Here is a 25,410-nt window from a genome sequence, read left to right on the forward strand (position 1 = left end):
TGGATTAAGTCCTACCCTAACAATCTCACCTTGATCATCTGCAAAGACCCTATTTCCAAATGAAGTCACTTTCTCAGGCACTGGGGTTAGGACTTCGGCATCTTTTGGAAGGACGCTATTTTAGCCCTCTTAAGAGTGGAGATATTTATTCACTCTCATTCGCTTCCTCCATACCTCTACTGAGCACCTAACGTGTACCGTGCCCTGGGCGTTGGAGAGGCAAAGACACTGAGGACCAGTTCCCTGGTGTCAAGTAGCTCGGCCCAGAGAGGCAAGCCCTAAACACGTAACCAGAGGGAGGGATCGGAGGGGTAGATGGTGCAGGCGGGGAGGCGGTTTTGCGGGGAGAAGGGGATGCTGAGAACAGATCTAGACCCTGTGTAAACAAACCCTCAGTGAATCGATTTGCATTTATCATCCAAGTCTGTGGCCTCACGTTCCGAAGGCATTTGGGGGTGGGGGGGTGCTTCCATTTTCCTTAGTGAACAGGAAGCTTAAAAAAAAATAACATACTTCCAAACATATTCCAAATTGATTCTTTTAACGAATTCTTTAAAAATTCTCTCAAAATCTGAACCTGGTGCCCAGGTTTTTCAAAATCCCTTTTCCCACGTTCTCATCCTGGTTCATGTCTTGCCAGGAAAAGCATGGGCTCCCCTATCTGATTCCACTCCAGCCCAGCTCCGAAGAGCGAAGTCTTCCCTTCCAGCCCTCAGCCAAAATTCTCCCAGCACAAGGAATTCCTCTCCCCAGAGGGCCTGCGGAGTTGGCTGGAGTCCTCAAAATGACGTGAGCATGAAAATGACATATTTTGAATATTTGCTATATGCCCAACATTGAGCTGAGCGTATGTACCAATGTAAGGTCATTTCACCCTCATAGGCACATAGAAAATCGTCCCTGATTTACAGGTGAGGTAATTTGGGCTTGGAGAGGAGGTCCTTGGTTATAATTACATACAAGGCAACTACATACAGCTGCTCAGGTTGTGCATTGCACAACTCCAGGCGGTGACATCTGCAAAATATGTGAATTAGCTGGTAAGAGCCAGTGCCAAGATCTGAACTCAGGTCATTCTGGCTCCACAGCCCGTGCTCTCAAGCACTGTGCTACATGCCTTTTTAGGAAAGAAGAGCTGTGAGGGACTCAGAGACCACTTTGCCCAGAGGTTGCAAACTGGGGAGCCAAGAGTCGTGTTCAGCCTGTTTTATTTGTCTGGCACATTGGAGTCAGTATTTACAAATTAGAAGATTTCACCTAAAAATCCAAATTTTTGTCTTCTCCTGAAAAGTCAGATACTGGATATTCAGCTTGTTTTGTCTGGCACATTGAAGTCAATATTTACAAATTAGATGTCACCTAAAAGTCCAGATTTTTGTCTTCTAAAAAGTCAGACACTGGGCTAGGTCTTACAAGACAGCGTTCGATGGGAACCGAGTAGTGCCTCTCTCTTAGACAGGGCATGTTCTTTACTCCTCTGAAGTCCCCACACCTCCTTCGGTCTCAGGCGCCTGCCCACCTCACTCGCATCCATCGCCGCCCCGGGCCCTGCAGACGTTGGGCTGTGTCACTTTTGCTGCGAGTATCCCACACCCATACAGAGTCCCTGCCTTCTAGGTACTCACCAAACGAAGCACACCTCCTTGCCACTGCTCACGGGCTTCCTCCCCCGGGCTGTCCTTCTCCTCCTCTCCCCTGAGGAACTCTTATGCATTCTCTGAGGTTCTGCCGTCACCCCTCAATGAAGCCTTCCATCAGTGCCTCTGAAGGCCCCTCAAGCGCTACAATGAACTACTGACTCGTCCCGCTCAGGATGACAGAGGATGGGCTTCCTGAGGACACAGAAAGTGCCTTTGATCTCTGCATCCCCGGTGACCAGCATGCGGTCTGGCCCAGAGTCCACACAACACTACTCAGAGTTTATTCCCTCCTGTCCCCCTGTCTTTCTTCTCCCTACAGGCAGAAATACTGAGGATCAGCGAGCATATGTGACCTGTCCCAGAGCACACACCACAGACCATTCTAGAGCAGAAAGAGCCCTTGATGACCACGTATTCCCACCCTTTCTTCTCTAGAATGGCAGGCGGAAGGGAGTGGTAGCTGGCTCAAGGCTGCACAGTCAGTCTCCTAACTTCTAGTCTGTGCTCACAGTCTCTTTTCCACATTCGAGTTCCAGCTCACGTCTCGCCCATAGTAGAAGCATGAGCCCCCTGCTGATTCTGCCGCATCCCAGCTCCGAAGAGCGGGGCCTTCCCTTCCAAACTCAGCACAAAGGACACCTCTCCTCGGAGAGTCCTCAGATTCAACTCCACATGGGGTGAGCGCCTGCTAAGCTGTGGGTGACATTCCTCTTGAGTTCTCTTTCCTAGTAGAGTCAGAGAGTTTCTCTGGATTTCCAGAATGGCTAATGGCATATGTGGATTGGGCAAGCATGGACCCTTGGCATTTCTCAATTCTTTTCCCTCCCTGAGCTAAAAGACAGAGAAACAACTCAATAGAGTTGCTGACAGGAATGCAGAGGGAAAGCTCAGGCCCAGGGCTGGGTGCCAGCCCTGGCCCAACTGCGTTGCTATCTTCAGTATATCGCTGAGTCTGGTCCCAGGACCTCAAGCACTCCTGGGCTGCCCTGTGTGAAGGCTATTCATAGACCCTGAGGTCCTGGCTCGCAGGCAGCTGGCCAAGGCCCGCAGCACTCGTTCCCTTCCGGCCTGGATGCAACTTCCGTCCAGAGGTCCAGAGCCCGTGTTGCTGACTTTTCCGGTGATCAGGAAGCGCTCCAGATGGCAGCTTGCTCTGTTCTTCTTGTTCACTCTCCTTTGGTGATGAACTGTCTTCTAGTCCCCATCCGATTCTGTTCGCCACTCACTGAGCACTTATTGGCCCTTGGGCTGGGGGGTGTGGTCCCTGCCCTCACAGAGCTTATGGTCCAGTGGGAAAGACAGAAAACAAGCAAAGAGTTTCAATGCAGCAAATAAATAATACAAGTAAATACAAGAAGGCAAAATAGTTACATTGTGTGATGGAGTTACTATGATAAGGGAATATTTGATGGAAAATATTGAAAAAAGGGAAGTAACATAGATGTTGCCATCCAAACACTGCTATGTAGCCATGCGCAAGTTCGTTGATATCTTTAGTGATTGATATGGAAAGGTGCCCAAGTTATGCTCTTGTCAAAGGCCACGACCAGAGACCACCAGCAGCACACCTGTGGTCAACAGGGGGGCTTATTTGGCTTTGCAGCAAGGGAGAAATGCACCCCAGAGGAACCCCAAGAGTGGGATTGGGTTGGGAGAGATTCTCAGAGTATTTGGGCTTCACATGCTTGATTCTAAGGTGGGATTAAGGAAGTGGGTTCTGGATTGGATATTGTCAAGGAGCAAGGGCAATTCATTCATCACGTATCCAAATGCATCTTATTTTAGAGGCAGTAAAAAAGAGGCAATCGTTCACATTAGTCAAAGGAGGAGGTGTTTAGTAGTTCTTGTGGCCTCTGTGTGGCTTTGTCTCTGTCTTGTTTGAAACACAGATGCGGCGTGGCCCGGTCTGAGTCCCACACCATTGGCGCTCAGTTTGTAGTCTGTGAGCATTGAGCATCATTTATGTTCAGATGGGAACATCACGGTCTGGCTGCCAGCAGAGCCATTTTTTACTTTCTCACTGAGAATAGAAAAAAAAACACTGGTTTCAAAATTTGGAAAAGTGCAAACACACATACACACATACACACACACACACACACACACACACACACATATATATATATATAAGTATGTTGTGATTTATTAATAGTGCTTTTTTAGTAGTTGACAGGTTTTGGCCCTTGTGGTATTTTTAAGATCTCACATAAAAATGAGAAATTCTGGCTCCTACTGACAAAATGGGAAGATTTGGTAACACTGGGCTTAAACCAATGTCTCTTCTAAAGCAAAATAATATACCAGTCTTCTGGAAAGGAAGGTGTTGGAATCTCCAAGCCCTACTCCCTGATATTTAAAATTAGGAAATCTCGTTGGGAAGCCCCTGACCTGGATCTGATGAATCCCGCAAAGAAGAATTCCTCAGCTGGGAAAGGGAAGTCTGGGTTCACGAGAAGAGCTGAGTTCATCTGGCTGAAAGCCACTCTGGACCCAGCCACCCTGGCTTGGGGTGGTGCTTCAGAGAGAAGAGCTGAGTATATAGGATGTGCCTCAAGAGAGTGGAAATTTGGTGCCAAGCATGGGCCACAACTGTGGCATCAGTGGGGAGGGTCTGACCAGCCACAGTGAATTGCTGCAGTAGACAAGTGACCACAGGACTGTGCAAGACCAGTGTTCAACAGCGACACCTTGTGGCAGTAACAGAAGCAGCAGTGGGTGGATGATTGAATACCACTTCTCCTCTCCCCACAATGTTCAGATCAGGACTCCAGTCCATCTCAAAGCACTCGGCCTCTTCCTCACTCTGACCCAGCCACACTGGTCTTGCTGTTTCATGAACATGCTAAGCTCATTCCTACCTCAGGGCCTTTGCACTTGCTGCTTTCTCAGCCTGAAATACTCTTCCAGGAGCTCTTCATATGGCTGGATGCTTCTCATCATTAGGCCCTCCCTGACCACTCCATCTAAAGGAATAGCTCCTTTCCCCTCCTGTCACCCTCTATCCCATCACCCTGCTTTATTTTTTTCACAGCATATCTCACTCTCTGAAGTGTTCCTATTTACTCATTTATTTGCACATTTATTGTCTATCTCTTTTCACTAGACTCCGGGTTCCATGTTTTTCTGGCTTGTTCATGGCCAAATCCCCCATGTGTAGAGCAGTGCCTGGCAGGCAGTGGGAGCTCCATAACTATTGGTGGAATAAATGGTGGTTACTTTAACCCTGTCACAGCTGCCTGCGACCTTGATTGACCCGCGGTGGGAGGGGCAGCAGCGGTGTTGCACCTGGTAGAGTCCTGGACTTGTAGTTAACACGGCCTCTGCCATTTCTGCATCTGAACGTTTTGAGGCTCAGTTTTCTCTTCTCCAAAAGCTGTCTAATGAGGTAACCATAGAGGTTGCTGACCCAGTCTTAGAGGGAGGGCAAGGCACCTTTCTGTGAAATCTGGACAGGGTGGGGTATGCGAGTCAGCAGTTTCCAGAGCAGTCAGAGAGAAAGCCAAAGAAGCACATTCTTTAACTTCCATGGGCACAGGACCAGGAGGTTCCCCTCTCCTGGCCCCACCTTCCTGGAAGACCTGGGTGGGCTTGGTGCGAGTGGACACCTTGGGGAACGGTGGGAGGGCACAGAGTTGGCCGTCCCCCAGGAGGGGAAGTGGGGAAGATGCCAAGCGTGAGCAGAGCCAGGGAGTTGAAGGAGGCTGGGAGCTGGTGGCAGGAGTTCCCAGGGGAGGACACTCGGGGGCTGGAGGGAGGCTGCGGACATTCGGTCGACTGGGACAGCACCTGCTGGTCTCCCAAGTTCCAGTTCCTCTTCTGTTCTGGGGATCCTGGCTTAACTCCTCCAGGCAGAATTAGCTGCTCCTTCTCCAGTGCTCCCACTGACTGTGGCCCACACATCTGTGAAGGCCTTTATCTGGTGGTGTTGATATTATTTATTCATGTGTTTGCTTCTGTTCCAAACCCTAAACTCTTGAACGGAGGAACCACGAATTTTCAACTTATGTCCCCAGGCAGCACGAGACAGGACTCCCTCTCCAGTGCTCTCACGGAATATGGCCCCCAGATTGTGACAGCAATTATCAGGTCGATTGGAATTGTTTATTCACATGGATGCCTCTTGTTGACCTTGAGGGCAGGGGTCATATATTTTCATCTTTGTGTCCCCAGCTCTTAGCACATAGAACGGGCACTCAATAATCATTTGCTGAATGACAAAAGAAGAACAAAGATGGCCTGGTGCAATTCCCTTTCCCACGTGTATCCTGTGGATGGACATACAATTACCACTCTGCCCACGAAACCTGCCCCTGTAACCTTAGATTAGAAGGACCAGCAGCCAGGGTGGGGTTTTGCCTCTTTCAAAGAACGCATTTCTTTTCTTTCAGGTGATAGGAGTCAACAGAAGGATGATGCGGGAAGGCTGTCATCTGTTGAGCTCTTACATTCACAGATGTTAGCTCACTTAGGCCCCGCAACAACCCTTTCTCCGATCGACAGAGCGAGCAGCTACAGCTGAAAGCAGTGGGGGAGCCAGGGTTAGAACCCAGGTCCAGGGGAGGCCAGGAGCAGACATCTCTGACTGCCTCGGGCCACCCGAGGGGCAAGAATTAAGCCCCTCTACTTCAGTGACAGCAGGATCCAGTGATCTGCCCTGCTCTGATGCATGTGAGGGGAGCTGGTCCAGGCCCTCAGCCAGGAGCCCAGCAGATCCAAGATTCCCATGGGGGAGGGTGGCGGTGTTTGCGGAGATTGATGGGAGACGGCTGGGCACAGGCTGTTCTGCTGAAGGGCACAGCTTCCAGAGGCCCCTAATCACCAGCTGATGATTGACGTGGCTGCCAGGGCCCCAGACTAGCAGACAGCAGGCCTCCCTGTGAGCTTAGTGCTGGTCTTATGGGCCCGCAGGAGGGCTCCAGCCACACAACGGATCCCCCGGGACACACGCAAAATGCTACCTTAGGGGGTACGGTGCAGCCAGGAGAAACCCCTGCGTCCAGTCCCTGTCTGCCCTGACTTTGACGGGGAAGTGCCCCTGTCATCTCCCAGCTGCACCCCACCCCAGCGTCTGTGACCGCAGCGTCCTCACTGCTCTCCCTGGCCACCAGGTCTCTGCTGCACCCTACCCTCTGGCGCCTGGGGATTTTCCCAAAGCTCGGATGAATCTGGTCTGTCCTGTTAGAGCTGCTCCAAGGTCTGTCAGCCTTTGCTAGGATCTTTTTCCTGGAGCCGCCTCCTTCTCTTCCCCAAACCTGGCAGGTGGGAACCTTCAGCAATGTCATGGGCTGAGTTCCTGGTCATGGCAGGTATTCAAGCTGAGGCTGGTGGAGGGCTTTCTCTGTGACTCTGGGGTCTGCAGTTCTAGGAACCCCCTTATTTCCCTGGGGAGGGAACAGTGTGGGCCCTAGAGTCGGACCCCCTTTCCTTGGAGGCCGTGTGATTGTGGACAGGCCATTCACTGATGTCCTTGGGCCTCCGTCTGCTCATCTGTACGGTGGGGATGTTGACATCCACCTTACAGGGCAACTGTGAGGATGAAACGAGAGGAGGCTCACGTGCAGTTGCTGCTCAGCCATTCGGGCCACAAGTAGATCGGCCGCCTCATGCAGGAGCCCTGGCCACAGCCCTGAACTGAAAACTCGAGCGTGGGCAGGAAGCCCACAGCCCCACTGGGAGGGCGACTCGAGTGCCCGCTCGCTCCTCTCCTTTCTTTCTATGTTCCTAAGGTGCAGTTGTTGTTCCCCGAACTTCTCCTACCTCCTAGCCTTTGCTTATGCTGTTCCTCCCGCCAGCACATCCTTCTCTCCACATTTATTCACACGTCCATTTAACAATTATGTGCTGATTTTCTGAGCCTGATTTTGTGTCAGGCACTGTTCAAGGCCCTGAGGATGCAGCTGTGAACAAAACAGACCAGGCCCTTGCTCTCGTGCAGCTTGCGTTCGTGTTGGGAGAGCAACAAGGTAACTTCCACGGTGGGAAAGTCGCTGAGGAAGGCACCGCGGCGATTGGATAGCGCAGAGTGGGCGGGCTGGCTGCCTTGGGAAGGAGTGAGGCGTGGTCGCAAACGCAGAAACTGGCGTGGGCTGCAGAGTGCTGCGCAGGAGCGGAGTGGGGCGCTGGCTGGCTGCGTGAGTCTACAGCAACAGAGAATGAGACGCGGGAAGCGGGCAGGGCCCGAGCGAGGCCTCAGCCAGACCGGCCCCGGCACAGCTGGCCTAGGAGGCTGTCCCTGCCTGGCACCCTGTCTGCTGCCCTGCTGACCCTGGACTCCATTGTTCTCACCATGGGGAATCATTTCTGGTTGTCCCATTGGAGAGGCTGAGGCTAGACAACATGCTTGCCCAGTAGTTCCCAGGGAGCAGGAGAGAGAGAAATTGGATATCTAACCCTTCTCTGACCCCCTGATGTGAAAGCTGGCCTGACGCTGAGTAGCCAAGAAATGACACATGCCTGAAGAGGTGACATCTGATTTGAGGTGTACACAATAACGGGGGGTGGTGAGCATTCCGGTCAAAAGGAAGAGCAAGAGCAAAGGCCCTGGGGCAGGAATGAGCTTGAGGAGCTCCAGGAACAGAAAGAAGGCCACGTGGTGGAAGCGCAGTGAGGGAGGGGGAGGCCAGGAAGAGAGGTGGGCAGGGGGGCTGCTGTACTGTGCCTGCTGCCGCAGAGCCCCTCCTCGCCCAGCTCCCACTTCCCCAAATTCAGAAGAGATGGCTTGGGCCTGAATTCCCTCCAAATCTGAGTTGCACTTTCTCACGAACACCACATACCTTCTGTCTGATCTGGAAGTTGTTTATGGACGTGCTGGACTCCAAGAGCCCCAAAGGGCAGGGGCAGGGTTATATTTTTGTCTCTGTTTCTCAGGGCCCAGAGATGGCTTGGCCTGGAAAGGTCTCAGGACTGGCTAAATGACTTAGTGCGCGGCCACGGCGGGGCAGAGCATGTTAACAATGCAGGGACCCGCGTCAGGAAGCACTGATGTTTCCAGCTCTGCTGTAAGTCTGGTACCAACCCAGCAGTCAGAGTACCAGGCTGTGTGTGGCTTATGAGCAGGCTCCTAGGATTACTGTGGTTGCTCAGAACTTGGTTGTCAAATCCCCCATCTCGGGAACTTCCAGCAATGTGGTAGACATTGGGGATTGCCTGTCCCAGAGTCTTGCCCCTCTTTCTTGCTAATGAAACCCCCGTTTTAAGCAGCTGGCAACATGTCTAACCCTGGGGGCTGAAGCATGGTTGGCCTAAGCTGATCATGGGATCTGGTAATCTACTGCTGTGTAACAAATTACCTCAAACCATAGTGGCTTGAAACAAGGACAACCATCTTATTGTTTCACATGGTCGCTGTGGGTCAGGCACTTAGGAAGGTGTGGAGGATCAGAATTGGCCACCCCAAAATGCGTCTCTTTGGCATAAGGATTATTTTGGGCTGGTTACTTTTAAAAACTGCAGACATGGGAAAAGCTCTGAAAACCAAGTAGAAGTAGAATTTACCCTTTGTAAGAGACATTTACATTTGTAGGAGAAATCTCCATCTGTAAAGGTATCTCCCTCTCTGTACCAGGAGGAAGGGGGGATGACCTCATCTCTAGAAACTCTTATCAATGTGGAAGGCAAGGATTTAAATCTGCATAATAACGGTACTCACGTATACTGTGCTTTTCTGATAATCTCCCATAACTGACTTCCCCACCCACAACATCCTCCTTTGTCTTTAGCTGAAGATGGTATTTAAGATGAGAGCCTCAGCCATTTTGTTGAGTTACTCAGTTTTCCTGGTCTCTCCCATGTACACATGTTATAAAGCTTTGTTTGATTTTCTCCTGTTATTCCGTCTCTTGTGAATTTAATTCACAGCCCAGCCAGAAGGACCCAGAGTGGGTAGAGGATTATCTTCCTCCCCTACAAAGGCCTTAGCTGGGTTGTTCTGGCAGTAGCATCCCATGTGGCTGGAGCGGGAACATCAGGGGAGCTGGAGCACTTGGGGCTGGCTGGGCGTCTCTCTCTTTGCACAGGGCCTCTCTGTGTGGAATCTCTGTGTGGGCCAGTTGGGCCTCCTCACAACGTGGCGGCCCCAGGGTGGTAGGGCTGATGTGGCAGCTCCTGGCTCCAGCATGTGCTGGAGAGAATACTCCTTTTATGCCATCTCCCTTCCTTCTTTCTTGGGATATATTCATGATGCTTGGGGCTGTGGCAGCCGAATTGCAAGCACGAGGGAAGATACTGCTGACAGAATGATAGGGATAGAGTGGGAAATTGGGAAGTATGTAGGTCCTTCATGACACGGTTGAGTTACTGCCTCTACCCTGGAATCATGTATGACCAGACTTCTTGATATGTGAGAGCAATAACCCCTGCTGGACAAGCTCCTCTGCCTGCACTGCCTGTTAGTCGTGGCTGACCACATCCTAACCAATGCCGATTCTGTGGTGATTAAACACACGGACCTTTCTGTGCTTAAATTCTAGCTCTACATTTAGTCACTGTGTGTCCTTGGGCAAACCACTTCACCTCTCTGAACCTCTGTTTCCTTAGTGAAAAATGAAGAGACTAACTCTGTCTACCTCATTGGGACGTCGGGAGGGTTAACGAGGTCATGGTTACAGCACACGACGCAGAGCCTGGCACGTAGTACATGCTCGGAGAATTGTAGCTGAGGATACTCAGGGATTTCAAACCCAGTGACAGGAGCTATCACCTCCATTATCCCCACAGTTGTGTGAGGTGGGTGTTAAATCCCTATTTTTGAGACAGGGAAACTGAGGCTCAGGAAGGTGAAGTGATTCGCCGGAGGTCACACGGCTAGAGGGGGTGGAGCCAGGTTTCCCAGGCCTGACCGAGTTGCCAGAGCCTTCTCCACTTGGGTGTTTTGTGATGGCTCTGGCTAAGCCTTTGTTTCCTGGAGAACGAGCCTGTTGAGAGGCTCTCTGAAATGGTGACTTTTCCATGTACCACTTCCCGGCTTAATTCTTCTCTGCTACGTCCTCCCAAACTGCCTTCTGCCCACCCCCAAGGCTACCCACCTGGTCTAGGCCACTGTCCCCTCTCACCGGGGTCACTGCAGCGTCTTTTGAACAGTCTTCCTGTGTCCTGTCATGGTCCCTCAAGTCCAGGGGATTCTTTCTAAAACAAAAATCAGCCTACATCCCTCCAGTGGCTTCTCACGGCTCTTGGAGGAAATGCAAGCTCCTGCTGAGGCCTCTCAGGCCCGTGGCCCCCTGCTGAGCTCTGCGGAGGGGACCCACCCCCCAGCTGCAGTCAAGGCCTTGCCCGCTGCGCTGCCCTGAGCCCCCTCTCCCCTCTGCGGGCCAGGCACCCCGCCTCCCTCAGGTCGCACTCCACTGACTCCAACCGTCTCTGTCTCCTGTCCCGGAACTTTATGCCGCAGAACTTTTCAATTTGTAACTCCATATTAGTTTTCTGAGTATTTTTCAAGCCGTGTCCCCCTCCCCTAGGCTGTGAGCCCCACGTGGGCAGCGAGGCAGTGTGGACGAGTGGTTAGAAGAACGGCTCCGGACTCAGACCCAGTTCATTACCCCGGCTACCTGCTGCTACGTGTGGGCTGTCCCATGGGCCCGTGTCAGGGCTTCTTTCTGCCTTGTTTTCCTAGTCTGTCGAAGGGAGTGATGAGGGGACCCGCCTCAGCGGGCTGCTATGAAGATTACGTGGAGCGATTCCCCATGACACCATTAGAGCGGACCCCGGAATTAGGCGGTGCTCAACAAACACGAGCGACTTGCTCCTCTGGTTCTGCCGGCTGCCCGTCCCCCCCACCTGACGGGGAGCGCCCCAGGAGGCGCTCAGTAAGGGCCTGCTGGTGGAGGAGCCAGTGGGTAACCTTCCTTGCTCCCCATCAGAGCCCTGCGAGGTGGGAAGGTGGGATTATTGTCCCCAGTTGGCCTGGAAGGAAACAGAGGCGCAGAGTGGGGGGCAGCCTGTCCGGGGCACACAGCATGTCAGGGGCAGGAGCAGGAGTTGCGCTCAAGTCCAGAGCCTCCCAGTCAGACCTCTGACCCCCGTCCGTTCAGGGGATGGCCGAGGCCTGGGGACCCGGCAGAGTCCTCAGCGGGCTGTCTCCTCCTGTAGGTCAATGCGGGGCCTTTAATGCTTATCAAGATGTCCCTTCCGTCAGTCCTGCTGGGCACGGAGCCAGCTGAGAGATTAGGAGGCGTCCAGCCCTGCTGCAGTTGTCTTTGGGGACCGAGAGGCCAGGGTGGGGGGCAGTGCTGGCCCCAGATCAGGAAGCACACCCACTGAGACCCCAGATCCCAGCATTATCCGAGCGCCCACTGTGTGCCTGCCCAGGCCAGGGCACCAGCATTGCGTCATTCGTGGGGTGAGCTTCTAACCTCTTCTCTCTGCCCACAATCCTTCTGGGGCTGCCCACCCCCCGACGTCCCTGGGCCTGGCATTCAAGGCCCTTCTCCTTGTTCGTATCTCTCTGAACCGCTCTCATTTAGTCATCTCCTTGTTTCTGGCCCATCTCCCTCTCCACACCTTGAGCTCCGCGTCTTGTTCAGTGTTGTATCCACAGTGCCTTGCACAGTGCCTAGAGTCTTTTGGGGCTGAATGGATATTCTTTGAATGAATGAATAAATGAATGAGTGAACGATCTGGCCCCAGCTACCTCTCCAGCCACATCTCCTGGATCTTACACCCCCCGCAGCTCCCCACGATGTCTTTTCGTGCCTCTATGCCTTTGCCCAGGCCTTTTCCCGCCTGGAATGCCCTCATTTCTTGGCTTCCTGACTCTCTCCTCCTCATCCATCAGGTCCCAGCTCTTTCCTGACCTTTCCTCGCCCTGTCTCCAACTTCCAGGTTCCTCCCCGCTGTTCTCCCATGGCCTCTCTCTTACTCCTTTGGGAGTTAATGATAGCCTGGACCATGAGCTCCTTAAGGACGCCATGTCTGATTTGTCTCCTGAACCCCAGAACCCAGCCAGGTCCTCAGACACAGCAGACACTTACTAAACGCTTGCTGGAAGGTGAATTAATTTAATCCCCACACACCCTAAGAGTTAGGGACCCTTTGTGTTTGGAAAATGTGCTTGCTGCTGGTGAGCTGCAAAGGTGCTATTGGCCCCAGGCGTGGAGCTGGGTGGTCCATCGCTCAGGCCGTGGAGTCCAACAGCCGTGGGTGTGAATCTGGGCCCTGCCACGTACCAACCGTGACACAGGGACAGGCCTCCCAATACCCTGTGCTTCCATTTTTCCACTTGTAAAACAGAAAATAATAGGATCTCCTTCACAGGGATGTTGAGAGAGTTCAACGAGACGATGCTCGTAAAACACTTGGCAAAAAACCTGGCATACAGTAAATGCTCAATACCTGTCTGCTGCGATTAGTGTTGTCGTCTTGACTCCACGTCTTGTGCTCCATTCCACTAACCAACTCTGTTACAGTTACACGGAGTAAACTTTGCCAGAAATAGGAAGCGACAGCGCTAAGTCAGATTGTATTTGACCTTTGGCTGCAAAGACAGAGGTCGGTGACATTTGAGATAAGCTCTGCCTGTGGCGTCGATCTGAGGGCTGGGAAGGCAGGGTCTCCACTGCTGGGGGGAGCTGGGGGAAATACCGTGGTCATCTCTGCAGGGCTTCTCTCAGCCCGCATGAACAGCCCCAGTGGCCAGGCCACGAGAACTGTCCAACCCCAGCAGCCGGGAAGCAAGGAGGCCTCATTGTGCAACAGCACAGACCGGCCCCACCTCTCTTATCAAGACCAAAGGGCGCGCCAAATAAACAGAGGCCCTTTGTGGAATCAGGAAATTCTGATCAGTGATCACCCGCTCTGTGGCTGGAGTTTCACACACAGGAGCTTGCTTGATTTTCCCGAGCTCCCAGTGAGTCAAAGAAGCGGTGGAGGAGACTGTGGGTACCCGCCAAACAGCGCCTAGACATCCCCCAGCCCTCCTTGAGGGTGTGGGCAGCCGTGGGCCACGGGCCAGTGACGACCGTGGACCAGCAGCTTGTGAGTGGAAGTGATGTGGGCCACTCCTGGGCCAAGGCAACTGGCAGCCAGTGTGCCTGCCCCATCCCTTCTATCCCCTCTGCCCTGGCGACCCTGGAGACCACGTGCTCTAGACGACACAGTTACAGGGCAGAGCAGTGCTGTGAGTGAGGCTGTGAGCCAGACTGAACCTCGGTTATGCTAGGATGTATTTGTGACCGCAACAAAGCCTAGCCAAATCCTGGCTAATGGAGTATTGTTTCTCTCTTTTCCAGGTAAGGAAACGTAACCTTCTGGACTTGAAGTCACTTGCTCAAGGTCATCCAACTAGGAAATGGCAGAGCCACGAATGTGCCATTGGCAGTTGGACTTATGTCTTTTCGGACTCATTTCAAGCCAGATCGCCAGGCTAGGCAAGGTCAGGGTCTGAAGTTGGGATACACCGAGAAAGCACAGCCAAAGGTCTTGGACAGCAGCTGGGTGAGACGGGGATCTGGACAGATCCGAGAGACGGCAGGAGAAAGCGAGGGGCCCCAGCCTTAGCCTAGGAAGTGGGCTTCAGTCCTGAAACTCAGGTTCCAGGTCAGAAGGAGATATAGGGAGGGTCTGTGGGGACCTAAAGGTGAGCAGATGAGTCCACAAATGGCTGAATGATGAGCTCAGCCCCTGCAGAGGTCATTTCCAGGGACAAGATGTCTCCCAGGCTGAAACTAATAAGTTCAGAGCCTGGAAATTCAAGCAAGTCTTTGAGGAGGAGCGGAGGGGGCTTCCCAGGGGAGCGGTGGTATAATGAAAAATATTTCTGGTTTTGGTCCAGGCACAGAGCTCTAAAAACCTTTGCCATTTCCTGAGTGATAGAAGTGTCTTTGTTGCGCTAATAAGGTGACTGTTAATAAGGGCCCCTAGATAGCTTCAGGATGGGGGCTGGTCACCAGAAAGACCAACCATGTGATTGGAGGGTTGGAACTTTGGGCCAACCTGACCTCCAGGAAGGGGAGGGGGTCAGAGATGGAGTTCAATTATGTGGCCAATGATTTAATCAATCGTGTCTACGTAGTGAAACCCCAATAAAAACCTTGACGCCGTGGCCTGGTGGGGCTTCCTGGTTGGTGAACACACTGATGTGCTCTGAGAGTGATGTGTCAGGATTCCACAAACAGAGGGCGTGGAATCTCTGCATCCCCCTCTTCAGACCTCATCCTCTGTGTCGCGTCTTTTCTCTCTCTATCCTTTATAATAAAACTGTAATCGCCAGTGTAGCAGTTTCAGTGAGTTCTGTGAGTCATTCTAGCGAATTCTCAAACCTGAGGGAGTCATGGGAACCTGCAAATGTCTAGTCAGTTAGTCAGAAGTGTGGTGGCTCTGAGGCTCACGGCTGGCATCTGAGGCGGAGGCAGTCTCATGGAGGACTGAGCGCTTAAACCTGTGGAGTCCAGTGCTGGCTCCAGGACCCCCAGCTGGTCTAAGAGAATTGGTGTCAGAGCACAGCAGATAAATGGGGCCACAAGTATTAGTCCATGTGGAGGAAGAGTTTGAACAGAAGGGTTGTGTGCAAGGACCCCAGAAAAAGGGATTCAGTGTGTCAGTGTCCCCACCCAGAGATGCCAGGTTCCACTCCTTTTGGTGGGTCTTCCTTGCACTGGTGATGGAAAGGACTTAGGCTCAGCTGAAGGACCCCAGCCACTGGGGCCACTCAGTCACTCTCCGTGCTTTTTTAATAAGATCATACTCACTATCACCATCATCATCATCACCATGAACATCATCATCATCATAGTCATTCCATCATTCTCACTATTACCATTACCGTCACCATCACCAACATCATCATCACCATCATTACCATCCCATCATCATCAACACCATCACTATCACCATCTTCAATGTTACTAACATCTATCATGTGCTTACCGTGTGCCAGAACCTCTGCTGAATGCTTGCCACACATCCCGTGACAGCCCAGTGATGTAGAAATTACGTATCCCCATTTTCCAGAAGAAGACCTTGAGGGCAGGAAAAGCAAAACGACTTCTCTGCTAAATGCCAAGGAGAGTCCACCAGAATCTAACACCCAGGTAGCCTCACCGCAAAGCCTGAGCTCACAGGTACCATCCCATAACCTGCCTCGCAGAAGTCGTCCTGCCTCCCTCGTCCAATTCCAGGCTATTATGGACAAGTGTTTGTGTCCCCCCCCAGATTCCTATGTGGAAGCCCTGATCCCCAATGTAGCTGTATTCGCAGATGGGGCGTCTAAGGAATAATTAAGGTCAAATGAGGTTGTAAGGGTGGGGCCCTGATCTGATAGGATTCATTCCCTGTAAGAAGAGACACCAGAGAGCCTCTCTCTCTTTCTACCGCGCCCCGTCTCTTTCTCTTCCACAAAAAAGAGGTCACGTGAGCACACAGTGAGATGGTGGCTGTCTGCAAGCCAGGAAGAGAGGGCTCTCCAGAACCTGACTGTGCTGGCCCCTTGATCTTGGACTCTCCAGCCTCCAGAACTGTGAGAAAATAAACTTCTGTGGTGTAAGCCTCCTAGTCTCTGGTCTTTTGTTGTGGTAGCCGGAGCCGACTGAGACACAGGTCCACCCAGCAGAGAGGGGCCGGGGATGGGAGTCCTGTTTACCAAGCGCCTGCTGCAGTCTCGGCGCTGACCCATCCCTCAGGTGCAGAGGCACAGCGCCTCAGGCCCACGAAACTCTTAGGGACCCACAAAAGTATTTTAACTGCTTTTAAAATCATAAGATAAAAAATGAAAAATTTTTTCACATAAAAAAAGAGAAATTTCTAGGGCACACAAAATTCTGCTCTGGTGAGAGGGACGCACAAAGGCAAAAGCTCCCAAGGCCCACGAAAGTCATCCACGGGCACTGTGTGTGCCTGGGCCTGGCCCAGGGCTTTGTATCAGGGGTCAGCAAACCATGGCCAGAGGGCCAAATCCGTCCTGCTGTGTTTTTGTAAATACATACGGTCTATGGCTGATTGTGCACTACAAAAGCAATTGAGAAGATGTGACAGAGACCATTTGGCCCACAAAGCTGAAAACATTTATTTTCTGGCCCTTTGCAGAAAAAGTTTGCCGACTCCCACTTTATGTCCATCAATTAAGTTAATCTGTGCCCTGTGAGGCTGGGAATTTTATCCTAATTTTTCTAGATAAGGAAACTGGCCAAGTGTGGCTAAATGACTTGCTGAAGATCCCATAGATTTCCAACCAGCAGTCTGACTTCACAGAGGCCCATATTCTTTCTACTACAACTACCACCCGCTGGGCTGTTTGATCTGCTTCCCTCCTGCAATTTCCTTCTGTTCCCTCTGCATGTTCCAAATGAATCTGCAACATTTAAGCAAAACTTGCTACCACAATTAGTTTCAATTCAACCCGTGTTTTCTGTGCCAAGCGTTCCCCGTGAGTGGTGCCGTCGATGTAAAGACACGTGTGACACATTCTTTGGAGGATGGCGCCGGGCGGTGACTATGCCAGTGTGTGTGGGCTGGAGTGACTGGGTGAGCGGTGCCCCTGCTCGGAGCCTCGGTTTGGTCGTCTAGGCGTGATGAGTGGGGCTCTGGAGGCAGCAGATCTGAGTTTGAATTCTGTCCAGTAGCTAAATCCCTTTGTCTCTGTGCTGGTCTCTGAAATTGGGAATCTAGTGGTTCCTACCTCCTAGGGCTGTTGTGAGAATCAGAAAAGTTAGACGCGTAAGTGCCTTAGGACAGCGACCGCACAGAGTGAAGGCTGAAGGACTGTTCACTCTTGCTGCTGTTGTGATGATGAGGACTGTTATTATGATTACTAGGCGTGGTGAGCGAGCCTCACACCCGGCTGCTGGAGATGTGGGATCCGTGGCATCGAGTCCCATCTGTTTCCGACTTGCCGTACGACTTAAGACAAGTCCCTTTCTCTCTGGGCCTCAGTTTCCCCAGCTGATCCCCAGGTTCCACCCAGCATTAGTTTCCCCTTTTTCTGGAGCCTTCTCGCTGCTCTCTTCTTTCCAGGCCGCGTCTCCCTCGGCGCCTGCCCAGGGTGGTATCAAGACAGGCCTGAAAGAAGAGAGCCCTTGGAGATTAACTCTTCACTTGACACTACAGAGGACCCCAGAAGGGCAAGTGTGTCGTATCTCACAGATGCACAGCACTCTACAGTTTATAGAGCACATTCAAGGCCAGGCAGCTTCCTTTTTCTTGTCACTTCCTCCAAAGACGCTCCTCCTCAGTTACAACAAAATCCGAACCCCGCTCCCCGGCTTCCAGCCCTCAGCACCTGCCTCCTACCTGCCTCTCCCACTCGTCTCCTACCTGCCCACCACCCTGCAGCCACACGAGCCTCCTGTCTGTTCTCCTGAGAAGCCAAGTTTGTTGCCACCACTTTTGCTGTTATTTCTGCTGGGAATGTTCTCCACTGCTCTTTTAATAGGCTGGCTCCTTCTCATTCTCGGATTCTCAGCTGGAACGCCACCTTTGCTGGGGGGCCTGCCCAGGGCCCTCCCAGAGACCGTTGACTGTGACCTTTGGGGCACTTTCACTCCATGAGCCTCCTAGCCGTTTGTGTTTACTGGCTGTGAGCTCCGTGAGCCAGGGGCCCCGTCACCTGGTCACTGCTGCATCCGCGGGACCAGGGCAGTGCTGGAGTGTAGGCGGTTCTCAGAAATACCTGCTGAAGGACGGAGTGGGTGACGTTCACAGACATCTCAGAGCTGGACCTTTCGTTTTCTGTGAGAGGAGGCTGAAGGCCCGGGAGGAGAAACCATGTTGAGAGCTTTTGTGAATTAGCTGACAGCTTCACTAGCGCTTCAGGCCAGGTTGCTGAGAGGTGCAGGAAAGAGTGGAGGCTTTGCATACAGGTGTGTGGGTCTGAGGACTTGCTCTGTGGCTTACTAGCTGTGTGACCTTGGGCAAGTGACTCAACCTCTCTGAGCCTCTTCTTTATCTGTAAAATCGTTACTGAGGAAGCAGTCTGGAAAGATAGAATCTTATGAGTGAGTGTGAGCTCTCTGTGTGCTGATGGGGACATGGGGCATGAGGGGTGCTCTCGCATTTGTCTCATGTCCTGTGCAGACCCCACGCCTGCCTGAAAAACAACTTACAGCTCCACCTGGGGCTGCCACCTCCCCTTTGGGATGCATTTGGGTCTTCTTGGAGTTTACAGGATCGTGGCCTCTAAGAAAACATACAAGACTTTGGGCTATTTTTTTATTTATTCATATTTTTAACTGTGGTAAAATATACATAACATAATATTTACCTCTTAACCATTTTTAAGTGTATAGTTCACTGGTATTAAGTACATTCATATTGTTGTGCAACCATCACCACCATCCATCTCCATAACTTCTTCATCTTGGAAAACTGAAACTCTATACCCATTAAACAACAACTCCCCATTCCTTCCTCCCCCCAGCCCCTGGCAACCACCCTTCTCCTTTCTGTCTCTATGAATCTGACTACTCTGAATACTTCATATAAGTGGAATCATACAGTATTTGTCCTTTTGTGACTGGCTTATTTCGCTTAGCATAATGCCTTCAAGATTCATCCCTTATAGCATGTGTCAGAATTTTCTTTCTTTTTAAGGCTGAATGTTCCATTGTATGCATATATCACATTTTGTTTATCCATTCATCCATCAATGGACATTTGGGTTGCTTCCACCTTTTGGCTATTGTGAATAATGTATGATCTTGGTGTACAGATATCTCTTCAATACCCTCCTTTCAATTCTTGTGAGTATATATCCAGAAGTGGAATTGCTGGATCATATGGTGATTCTATTTTTAATTCTTTGAGGAACCACCATACTGTTTTCTACAGCAGCAGTACCATTTTGCATTCCCATCAACAGTGCACAAAGGTTCCAATTTCTCCACATCCTTGCTAACCCTTATTATTTTATTTTCTATTTTTTTTTTTTAAATAGTGGTCGTCCTAATGGGTGTGAAGTGGTGTTTTATTGTGGTTTTGATCTTCATTTCCATAACGATTGGTGATGTTGAGCTTCTTTTCATGTGCGTGTTGGCCATTTGTATATCTTCTTTGCAGAAATGTTTGTTTGAGTTCTTTGCCTATTTTTTAATTGAGTTGTTTATTTTTTTGTTGTTGAGTTGTAGGAGTTCTCTATATATTCTAGATATTAAGCCCTTATCAGATATATGATTTGCAAGTGTTTCCTCTTATTCCTTAGGTTACCTTTTCACTCTGTTGATTGTGTCCCTTGATGCACAGAAGTTTTTAATTTTGATGTAGTCCAATTTATCTATTTTTACTTTTGTCACCTGTGCTTTTGATGTCATACCAAGAAATCATTGTCAAATCCAATGTCGTGTAGTTTTTCCCCTGTGTCTTCCTCTAAGACTTTTATAGTTCTGGGCTACTTTAAAAGACAAAAAAAAGACATTAAAATGTAAAATGATCTCAGTGTGGCTTGGAAGCCTTTAACCCAGAGGTCCGGGGCCAAGAGTTGGAGCGTGGGAGACCCAGTGACTGGAGCACCTTCTGGGGACTAGGGTGGCTGCTGCCTGCTGAGGTCCATTTGCAGGCAGAGCATACAAGGCAGGCAAGCAGGCAGTGAGCATCATTTCCAGAGAGTCCTTGCCTCCCCACTTAAGGAGCCGCCATTTTCCCAGCAGTATCATGTAGCTGCCTCACGGGTTTGTTGTGAGGATTGAAGGAGAAAGGATGTAAGGCACCTGGCCTTTCCTGTTCATGGTGGCTGATGGGGTTAGTGCTGCCAGCCCAGATTGCTCCCAGCCATGCCTTGGCGAGGTCACCAGGGAACTCTCAGGATTCCAGCCCAGCCCCGTCTCTGCAAGCAGTTGCTTCCTGGGAGTACAGCCCAATATCAGAAGTAATAAACAAAGGAATTCTAAATTTTATAAGCAACACTAGGAAACATTAAAGAGGATCCAATTCATAACCATGAATGTTCACCCCCATTTTCCCTCCATCCTCTCCCAGCCCACAGTGCTCCAGGGCTTCTCTCTCCCCAAACCTCACCCCAGCTCCTCCTCCCTCCCTCGGGGCGGGGGGCAGCTGCGGTCACTCTCTCTACCTGGGGCAGAGATGGACGTGCCTTCCTCCACCTTGCTGATGCGCTCTCTCCTTCGCCCTTTCTCCAGAGCCTGCATCACCACAGCCTGTGTGCCAGCCTGGATGAAGCTCCCCAGAAGGTGAGGGAAGGGCAGGTGGGGAGGAGCTGAGAAGGGAAAGCGACGCTCTCCCTGGGAGTGGGGGTGGCACGTGAAAAAGTCCAGGTTCATGATTTTTTTAAAAATCCATTAACACAACGTGGATGAACCTTGAAAACATTATGCTAAGGAAATAAGCCAGTCACAAAAGACCACATATTATATGATTCCGTTTCTATGAAATGTCCAGAATGAGCAAATCAATAGAGACAGAGAGTAGAGGAGTGGTTACCTAGCGCTGGGGGGCTGGGCTTGACGGCTAAGGAGTGTGGGGTTTCTTTTGGGGTAATAAAAATGTTCTAAAATTGATTGTGTTGTGGATGCAAAACTCTGTGAATACACGAAAAGCCTTGAATTGTACACCTCATGGGTGAATCACATATGTGAATTATATCTCAATAACACTGTTTAAATGAAATCCCTTCACACACCAGAGATGCAGTCAGACTCGAAGAGGGGAGGTCACTGACCCAGGGTCACAAGCCAGGAAGTGACAAAACCGGGATCAAAGACTTGTCTGCACGACCCCAAAAGCAGTTTGGTTCCTCTGTGCTCTACTTCCTCCCTGGGGGCACGTGAGGAGGGTGAGGCGTAGCATTTATCTCGCCGGAAATTAAACGTCTCTGCAAGAGGGAGTTAGCTAATGTCGTAATAGTTTTGTCTCTGGGTGATCAGGTTTAGTCTCTTTGTCCTTTCTGGTATGCTATGAGTGTGTCAATGCAAATAATCCATAATCAATCTATAAATCAAAATTTGGGGTGAGTTTGTTATGAGCCAGTCCTGAGGACTATAGCCCGGGGCCTTCCTTCCCAAGAAAGGAAGGGCATCAAAGAAGTGGGATGTACAGAGTGGTTATACACTATCTTGGAACAAAGAGCGTACATCCCATATGATAGGAATGTCCCTTTTACAACAGTCACGAGATTGCTTTGCTGGCACAGCAGGTCAGTGGTCACAAGGTGAGCACAGCAGGTCAGTAATTAATCCTTAGTTTCCAGGAAGAGATGCTTATCCTTAAGGAAATGCTGACATGGGGGGAAGCTACATCCCTAACTTTAAGGGCATCTTTCTTGTCTTTGGGACATTGTAATTGTTTAAAGCAGACGTACAATGCCTGCTCAACAGTGCACATCAGGGCTTTCTGGAAAAACGAGGTCAGGCCGAATTAGCTTTAAACCAAATGGCTTCCTCATGTACTCCAATATATCCTATTGCTTTTCATTTATTTACCAAGTGTTTTAATATAATTTTTTAAAAATCCCTTTTTAAAAGAAAACATTATTCAAGAAATGTAGGTGACAGTGAGTTCCACAGGCATCAAGAGTAGACAGTTGCTCTTGGGGTCTCTCAGCGGAGACTGAGCGCTCCGTGAGCCGGGCTCTGCACTGAGTGTGTGGTGCCTCACTGCTTGTAATCTTCACAGCAGCCCTCGAGGTGGAGGCAAGGACTGTCCTCGTTTTACAGATGAGGAAACTGACGCTCCAAGAATGAAGAGCTTCCAAAGTGACACAGCAGGTGACGGCAGGGCCGGGCTTTACCCCCGCGTTTGCCCAGCTCCAGAGTCTGCTTCTGATCAGACACCTCCTGGGGAGGCAAAGTGTCTAGACCAGCAGAGACCGGGCTCTGGCCCTTGACCACACTGATTGGCTGTGATGGTCAGTTCCAGACAGCATTTGTGAAGGAGAGTAGGTAGAGAGGTGAAGATGCGGGGGGGCCATGTTGTATGGGAACAGCTGGAGGTCTGAGGACACAGGAGGCCGGGCTGCAACAGCACACTGCTTCAGTCTCTGCCAAGCTGTGTTGGGGTGGTCTCACTCTCTGAGGTCAGGAAGGAGGGACAGAGGGAGCTAGGACCAATGGGTGAACTCAGGTGTGGGTGGGGTGGGAGCTCCCCATCACTGGAGATGTGCAAGCTGAGGCTTGATTTCAACTTGGCAGAAACCGTGAGGAACAGCTTTATGCATTGGGTAGAGTTTGGACTAGATGACCATATTAGTCAGCCTGTGCTGGGTAACAGACAACTTCCCCAAACTCAGCGGCTTACAACATCAAGTGGCTATTTCTCAGTCACTGCTCTGTGAGTCAGCTGTGGCTCATCTGGGCGTGAGTTCCGATCTGCTCCACGTGTCTCTAATTCTCAGACTTCCTGGAGCAAGTTCTCCTCATGGCCAATGTTGGGAGCAGGAAGGGAAGAACAGCAGCAGGCGATGCATCTTAAATTCTCTGCTGGGGTGGCCACACTGTCAGTTCCACTCAACTTCCACGGGTCAAAGCAAGTCACGTGGTCGAGTCCAAGTCCGTGGGTTCAGGGTGTAATTCCGCCCACGGGGCATAGGATGAGAGAGCGCATATTTACTGGCTGGTAATACAGTCTACCACAATGACCTTCCAGATAATCTGATCTGTACCAGAGACAGAGATACGTGATTTTCCGCATGACTGGATCCCTCCAGGAAAAGGTAGTAACCAGTAAACACATCACCAACCCCAGCTCCAAAGTGTCCCCTTGCTCCCTCCTGCCTTTCCCTTGGTCTGTGTGCTGTGTCGTCATCCATCCATTCACCCCTTCACTCTTTCCAGCATCCTTCCCTAGCTCGGGCCAGAGATGAATCAGACCGTTTCTGTCCTCGAGCTGCTTACAGCCCTGTGCAGGAGAGAGCATAGAAAGAAAAACCACAACATACCATCCCTGGGACTCCCTTTGTTCCTAGGGAGGGATCCTGGGCCTAGAATGTGGCCACATGAAAGGAAATGGCATATTAACCTGGCAGGTTCTCAGTGCAGCCCGAGGATGGCGACCAGGAATGGGGGCCATTTGCCAAGCTGAGCCCCTAGATGGATGTGTGTGTGCCCAGGAGCTTCGAGCAGAGCAGGGACCACAGAGCTGACGTGTCCTACTGGAGAGGAGGTTTAGAACGGGAAGACAGGGAGTGAGGGGGGCCGTGCAGCTGTCATGGAGGAAAAAGAGGCAGGAAAATGTGTCAATAATCTAGTGCATAAGGGTGAACATGGCCAGCGACAGATTCCTCCTGGTGGGATTTGAGGAAAATATTCGAGTTGAAGCTGTTGCCGGTGTTGTGTGCTGTGTGTTAACCACCCTCCATTGCCCTAAACTTTCCGTGCAAGTCCGTTACACACAGAACCTTGTGTGCGTGGTAGTTTGGGGGAGAGAAGTTGTCAGGAGGGTGAGAACTCAGAGGAAATAGGAGATAGGAGCAAAGGCTGGCTGGGAGAGACATGGAATGGGAGTGTGAACTATTCTTATTTAAATCTCCAAGAGCAGGCCTGCTGGAGCCCCGAGCCTCTCCAGGGGGCTGCAATCTGATTTATATTTGGGGGCTTGTTTAGGATAATTTTGGACTCTGTGGGGGACCCTTTGCAGCGTGGGCTAACCAGTGACCTGGCGCGGAAACAGAACGGTTCCTCACTGCACTGGGGAGAACAGTCCAGGGCTGGACAGACCTGAGAACACTCCCCAAGGTTGGAAGGAAGCTGTGAAAAAAGTCTGAAATCAGTCAGACAGCTCTTAGTGTGTGGGGTCCCTCAGTTTGAGGCTGGGGGTTGCAGACAGACTGTCAAGGCACCGGCAGCATTGAGAGAACTTTCTAGAGCCTTTTAGCATAAGCAAATCCCCTGAGGCATATGGACTTGAGGCAGGACAACCCCAGGTAGCTCATTTCAGGGGTATATTAGTGGGATACTGTGATTTATAATAAGAAATATATATATTGGTCTCTGCCCCCAGTTCCTGACACAGGACTCCTAAAACGCTTGGAATTTCCTGGGGGATAGGAGTGTCTTTTGTTCCAATGAGACGACTCTAGTTGGGCTCCTGGGTGAGGGCTGGTCACCAGAAAGACCAAGCCATGATTAGAAGCTTGGAATTTTCATCCCCGCCCCCTCCCCCCCACCATTCTCTTGAGAAGGGAGAAGGGCTAAAAATGGAGTTAACGATCCATCATGCCTACCTGAGGAAGCCTCCATAAACATCCCAATAGTATGGGGCTCAGAGAGCTTCCAGGTTGATGAACACATCTACACCGGGAGGGTGACACACCCCCACTCCACGGGGACAGAAGCTCCTGGCTCGGGACCCTCCCAGACCTTGCCCTGTGTATCTCTTCATCTGGCTGCTCTTCTGTATCCTTTATCATATGCTTTGACAAACTGATAAAAGTAAGTAAGTGTTTCCCTGAGTTCTGTGAGCCTCTCTGGCAAAGTAATCCAACTTAAGGAGGGGGTCGTGGGAACCTCTGATCTATAGCTGATGGGTCAGAAGCACAGGTGATAACCTAGGCTTGCAACTGGTGTCTGAAAGGGGGACAGTTTTGTGGGACTGAGCCCTTCACCTGTGGGATCTGACACTATCTACCTGAATTGAGTTAAATTGTAGGACACCCAGCTGGTATTGCAGAGAATTGCTTGGTGTGGGGAAAAACCTCCACACGTTTGGTGATGAGAAGTGTGAGTGTTCTGTATGAGTGTGTAGTAGTGTGAGAGTAAAAGAAACACACAGGGAAGAAAGACAGCAGGGATGAACTGGGTTTTTTCCTACTCAGGAGGTAGACTGAACTGAGTTTTTTCTACTACAGTTAGAATACACTGTGATGGGGTGCGAAGAAGGATATACACGTCCAGGGAGA

The sequence above is a fragment of the Ceratotherium simum genome, chromosome 4 (assembly GCF_057802395.1).
Source record: "Ceratotherium simum simum isolate JZ-2026a chromosome 4, ASM5780239v1, whole genome shotgun sequence".
In the NCBI taxonomy this organism is placed as follows: domain Eukaryota; kingdom Metazoa; phylum Chordata; class Mammalia; order Perissodactyla; family Rhinocerotidae; genus Ceratotherium; species Ceratotherium simum.